This window comes from Rhagoletis pomonella, unplaced genomic scaffold, assembly GCF_013731165.1.
Source record: "Rhagoletis pomonella isolate Grant_MI unplaced genomic scaffold, Rhpom_1.0 Rhpom_scaffold_05211, whole genome shotgun sequence".
NCBI lineage: Eukaryota > Metazoa > Arthropoda > Insecta > Diptera > Tephritidae > Rhagoletis > Rhagoletis pomonella.
The window spans coordinates 2658-9355 of NW_023463754.1; the positions used below are offsets into that span (position 1 = coordinate 2658).

A 6698-nucleotide genomic window follows, 5' to 3' on the forward strand; every position below is an offset into this window, starting at 1 on the left:
TAGATTTTCTTTAAAATCTGTATGTACATACATGCATATTTAATTAAGCTTAAAATTGTACTTCCTCACTCTTGTACGTCACTTCATTGACTGACTTCAACTTCGCTGCAAATTGAACAAAGCAAAACATGATTTTTATGCGAGACAAATTTCCACAGAAAGTAACGGTAGAAAAAGAATTTTTGGATATTCATTCCATTTTTCAGCTGACTACGATGCAGCATTCTACTTTGCATTCCCCGAAATGAAGCAAAGAAACGAAACAAATAAAATATTGTAGGACATTCTACTTTGCATTCCCCGAAATGAAGCAAAGAAGCGAAACGAATAAAATATTGTAGGACATTCTACTTTGCATTACCTGAAATGACGCAAAGAAGCGAAACAAATAAAATATTGTAGGACATTCTACTTTGCATTCCCGGAAATTAAGCAAAGAAACGAATTAAAAAATAAATATTATAGGACATTCTACTTTGCATTCCCCGAAATGAAACGAAGAAGCGAGATAAATAAAATATTGTAGGACATTCTACTTTGCATTACTGGCAATGCCTAAAAGAAGCGAAAAAAATTCGAAGGCATTATAACGCTATGCTTTCTAGAACACGTTACCACTAAAAGCGATTACCCATTTTTTGCTGGGTTATTCCCCTGGAATTTGACTTTTAATCCCAACCAACATACTGCCTAAAGAAGTTTCACGTCATAAATTCAAGAAATGTTCTTACCCGTTCAGTTACCCTAATTCTTATTTATCCGTCAATGTCTCTATTTTCGTCTTTATCTTCACGTTTTTTTTTCTTTTTTTTTGACTTCATCGTTATCATTTATTTCTTCATCTTCATATTTATCTTTATTTCAAAGCTTAATTTCAAATGCGAAGTGAAACAATATGCGAAACATCTCAAATTGAACATGTTGCAGCAACATCTATACACAAATCGGAAATGTTTAAACGACGGTTTAGGCCGTAATTTTCAACCAATTTGGAAAGCATAAAAAGCCTTTTCAATGGTGTTTTTGGTTTTGAAATCGGTTCGGTAGAATCGCGAAACGAACGGAGACATAATTTATTTTAGCGTATTAATATATAGATTTTTTTTCTTGTAGATATTTGGTTAGGTGCTCGGTTTCGAAAATGCTAAATTACGTTCTGCTAAGAACGAACATACCAGTATTTCAGCCTTTTTTGCGTTCATAACATTTTCAATGAAGCCTTAAAAAAGTCGCCTACTTTTTTCTGACTTATTATGCTACTACTGTTTTTTTTGGTCCTTTTGCGAGCGTGCGTGTTGCAATACATCACTTGTGTCCAAAGAATATATATGTTTTGAAGAAGCTGCTGCAAAAAAAACAAAGCTTGTAAAGATTTATTAAGAAAATAATTCAAAATCAGTTCTACTTACAAGATTTAGTAACAGAGAAAAATTACTGAGAAGTTAAAAAACGTAATTTTTAACACAAAAAACGTCCTAAAGTCAACAGGATACAAAAAACGTCCAAATGACGTTAAAAACGTCAGCCTGGCAACGCTGGCTGTAGCAAACCGTATGTATTCGTTAATGAGTAACGAATACAACCCCTGACTCGAAGTACCGAATCGTTACTCACATAATAATCTCTTTACTCGCATGTTCCGTATATGCACCATCAACCTCAATCAATACAACACAACATATTGTGCGGTAACGAAACTGTTTTTCGTATCGATACTGAAGTGTGTTCGTGTGAGTGCAAGCAGGGATGGAATTTCAAAATTTCAAAATGTGCCTAAAGGTCTTCAAAAATTGTGTCGAAAAGAATATGAAAGTGCCACAAAATTAAATTTCTTTTATACTAATAATTTCTTAGTATAAAAATTATTAATTAACTAAATTATTACAGTAAATCACTTTTATGAGTGATTCTTTATAAGCGGCATACACGGTGCGTCTGAATCGCGAGTCGGTGTGGTTGTGTTAAGTAAAAATAAATATGTGTTAGTTACACCGACATGACTCTGGTATGACTCAACTGTGTGTAGTCGAAAGGCGAGTGAACACGTACAGAGTTGACTTGCAAGTCAGACGAACCGTCATAAATTCATAGTAAACCGAATTCCAATTACGGAAGTGAAATACACCGAAGTACAGCTATTCTGACATTCTTACACTCATATGTATGTACCTATATGCGAAGTAAGGGCAGTAAGATATTTTGACCAGTTTCGCCTATTATTTTCAATGATTATTTTTTAATTGATTTTAAATAAAAGTCTAATTCATAATTTAATAAACACAATAAATGTACACAAATCGGCATTTCAAACTTTGTACAAAAATTATAAAACTCGACAGGTTTTCGCAACAAAATACTTTGAATTGAGAATTTTTAGGGGGATTCCAAGTTTTCGATGTTATGAATTTTTTCCATATAAAGTGTGCTCGAAATTTTTTTAAGTGGATCAAAATGAATGACACCGTCAGAAAAAAATATGAAATATCATCGGGATATTGCAGAAACTGGCACTCTCATTTAATAAACTATAAAACTGCGAACTTAGAATCTTTCCAGAAGTTCTGAATTAAAAGCTTGTTGTGGCGAAAACTTACTTTTCGTACTGCATATTCACAACAGAATCCAGCGGTTTGCAAATAATTCTCACAGCCCTTATTTTAATTTGTAAGTTCTTTTAATTTTCACTTTGTGTAATTTTTTAATCTATAATGTGGTATGTAATTTCTTGTTATACAGGGTGTCCCAGAGGTAACCTGCCAAACTTATGGAGAAGGTAGGTGGGGGGATGAGCTCCCTGATAAACAAAAAGGTTTCAGGTAAAAGTGTCACCGTTTTTGAAATATTTAAATTTTTTTTAATTAAAAAAAATCGCGCCTTTTCATGCATTTTCTTTAACTGCATCTACAAACAAGCCTATACTTAGTAAATTTTTAATGTAAAATACTTCCAGATAGTTGCTTCTCCATATTTGTTGGGTAAATGAAAACGATGATTTTGATTTGGTATTAGGTGAATAAAACTTTAATTATAACCCGATTAATTTTACATAGTTGCTTGGTTGTTTTATAATTGTGTTGACTGGCACGTCTGCAAAACTAATACAAAAATGTTTTCCCTAACTTCAGGCTTTATATTCTAAAACGAGTAACGGCGAGGTATATAAGAGTCCCGTTCAGCTTGTGCTATGTATTTTAAAGTAGTAAACAAATACAGTGAATAGACAAAACGATAAATAAAGGAGTACATACATACATAAATAAATGAAACAAGCAATGAAATGCCACAGGGCGACCTAACAATATTCGAATGCAATGTGGTAAAAATATATTAAGGAACCATTATAAAATGAGGACTATTTTGGGATTTTTAACTTTTTGTTATTTTTTTTCCCCAAATTTGACTATCTCTGGTGAAAAAAAAGTACTAAGCCATAACCTTACATTACGAAAAAAAATTGCTCATTTAATAAATATTTCAGAAATGTGCCACTCTTACTATTTCGAATAGAAGAAAAAAGGTTATAGCTGCTTTGGTGGGTGAAGGACTGAGACACGCTAGAAGGTATTTAATAGATTTAAATTTAAGTTGGTCTTGTTACCGACCAATGATATGCTAAATAGTACAAAGGTACATTATTACTTGCTCCTGACATTATGTTATGTTACTTACCGGAATTCGGACTAGAGTCAATAACAAGGGCTATATCTATCAATATTTTTTGTAAAGGATGGTTCACGTGAAATAAAATATACATGAGTTGTTTGAAGAAAAATTTATTCATTTCTTGATAAAATATGCTCAAATTGGCGACCTTCTACTCTAATACAAGCTCGGCACCTTTTAAGAAAATACGCTTTTAGAGGTCCTAAACTCAATTGGGCTATATAAGCAGCAGCGCCATTTATTTGTTCCCGAAAATGCTCTTCGTTTTGAATTATTTTTGAATAAATTTTGTCCTTAAGACAGCCCCAGTAGCAAAAATCGAATGGATTCAGGTCTGGCGTTCGAGCGGGCCACGTGATTGGCCCGTATCGTCCAATCCATCGGCGAGGATAAGTTTCGTCTAAATGAGCTCTTACTTCACGCCCGTAGTGAGCAGGACACCCGTCATTTTGCAGCCATAGTCTTCGCCGCAGGTTTAGGGGTACATCTTCTAAAAGAGTTGGAAGCCGTTCCTGAAGGAACTTTAAATAACTGTGGGAGTTGAGCGTTGGCGGCAGTTCCACAGATCCCAATATCCGACAATTAAAAATACCGCACCATATATTTATTTTCTACCGGTACTGTGAACGGTCTTATCTCATTTCGTGAGGATTGTCTATCTGCCCACTGTGAAGGTTATGTAAATTAAAATAACCATAACGTTTGCATGATGATTCATCGCTCCAAATTATTTTATTAAGAAAGTTGGAGCCTGAATAATGCATTCGCAACATTTCACGGCAAAATTTAACCTTCGACAGGTAATCTCTTTCTTGTAGAGTCTGAACACGTTGAATGTGGTAGGGATGGTATTTTAAAGCTTTGTGAACTGTAGTTTTTGGTATTCCAGTCCGTCTTTCCATCACTCTCACTGAAATCGATGGAGCTAGTTCCAATTCCTCTAACACAACTTTTACATCTACCGTTGCAGGACGTCCTGTCTCGCCGCCACGCCTTCCAGGTATGCGACCTTAAAAAAGTTAAAAATGATAATTAAAAGAAGAATGGCTTCAAACAAGAAAGGTGTAAAAATTATTTACCTTCAGAAATTTCTCTATGGGTGCGGGGGAATACTTCACGACCCGGATGCCGACGATTTGGGTATCGCTCTGCATAGAGTCTTTGAGCAGCTCTGGCCTTACAGCAAGCGTCACCGTAAATTAGGTGAATATCCGCATATTCATGCGACGTATACTGCGTGTTCTCTGTCATAGTATTAATAACACAATGTTCGAAGGGTCCAATTTCACAAAATCCACTTTCATTATTTCCGGTAAGTAACACAAAATAATGTCAGGAGCTAGTAATAATGTACCTTTATACTATTTAGCATGTCATTGGTCGGTAACAGGACCAAATTAAATTTAAATCTATTAAATACATTCTAGCGTGTCTCAGTCCTTTACCCACAAAAGCGGCTATATTTTTTTTTGTTTTCTATTCGAAATAGTAAGAGTGGCACCTTTCTGAAATCTTTATTAAATGACCAATTTTTTTTATGCAATGTAAAGTTATAGCTCAGTACATCTTTTTTCACCAGAGATAGTCAAAGCTGGGGAAGAAAATATCAAAAAGTTAAAAATCGCAATATGGTCCTAATTTTATAATGGTTCCTTAATGTATTTTAACTACATTGCATTTGAGTATGGAGAAGCAACTATCTGAAAGTATTTTAATAAAAAATTTACTAAGTATAGGCTTGTTTGTAGATGCAGTTAAGGAAAATACATGAAAAGGCACGATTTTTCTTTAACTCAAAAAAATTTAAATATTTCAAAAAACGGTGACACTTTTACCTGAAAAATGTTTGCTTGTCAGGGAGCTCACCACCCCACCTGCCTTCTCCTCAAGTTTGGCAGGTTACTTCTGGGACACCCAGTGTATTGGCATTTTATGCTAAACTTCTATATTTTATGATAGTGCCAAAACATGATTAATTGTACCAAAAGTGCCTCTAAGAATTTAAGGGCCAAAAATGGACTATTGTGCCTACTTTTCCATCACTGGGTAGAAGTGCTTGATTATATCAAATTGTTCGAATCGATACAAAAAAAGTTGCGTGTATACATTTGTATATATGTTCATATGAACGAACGAACATTTCTTTACGCTACAAGATTCGTTTCGTTACTCACATAATAGTCTCGTTACTCGCATGCAGTGTGACCAGGTTATCCTTTTCGAAGCTAGATTTAGCATTTTATTTTATGTCATAGCCTCAGAAATTTAAATCTGACTTCGTGGCTTTTTTTTGGCATTTTTTTTTATTTAAATCTTCATAATAAAATTCGAACCGGAACTATAAAAATAAGTACCTTAGCTTGCTAAAAAGCTTCAATATTTCTAAACCAGTATTCACCGTTGAAATATTACAATAAAAGGACAAAGTTCCTTGAGAAAATACTGTCTCCGCTTTTTAAAAAACAATACTAAGAATTTTGCTTTAAAACGTATTTTTGCAATTTAATTTTTGGCGTAGTACTTGTGTACTATGATGTAGAAAATATTCAAATTTTTGCATTTTACTTATCCTAAACGACTTTTGGTATATTTTTAAGTTATGAGCCGTTATTGGCCTGATACAGGCTATTCTGTGTTTTGACGAGAATTATTTAAGATTTGCGGACCGTATCGAGAAATAATGGACAAAGCAATAAACAGAGATGAATTCGATATGATAATCAAAACTATGAACTAAAACGTAATCGCGAACATCCAGCAAATGGTTACGCAGCTGAAGAAGAAGAGAATCGAGTTTCTAAGGAATTAACATACTGACTTCTTTTTAACTTCAATCTTCATAGCGTATAACTTTTTCTAACCTTTTTTAAAATGGAATTTAGCTTCGCTTTTTGCGATCATGTGGTCACACTGCTCGTATGTTCCGTATGTATATGTACCATCAACGAGAATCAATACATTATTTAGAACGTTCCTGATGATATGTTGACGTATATTTCAAACGCATTATGTTTATTCCGGCTGTGAAATGGGAT

At 34.0% G+C, this 6698-nt stretch overlaps 1 long non-coding RNA gene across 1 annotated transcript; it reads right to left on the reverse strand.

The window, feature by feature from the left end:
- Positions 1–2992: 2992 nt before the first annotated feature.
- LOC118755058 lies at positions 2993–3299 on the reverse strand. Its single transcript, XR_004994977.1, has 2 exons — positions 3253–3299; positions 2993–3182 (listed from the first exon to the last, which is right to left on the reverse strand). It is a non-coding gene; the product is annotated as an uncharacterized LOC118755058 (long non-coding RNA).
- Between the last annotated feature and the right edge of the window lie 3399 nt (positions 3300–6698).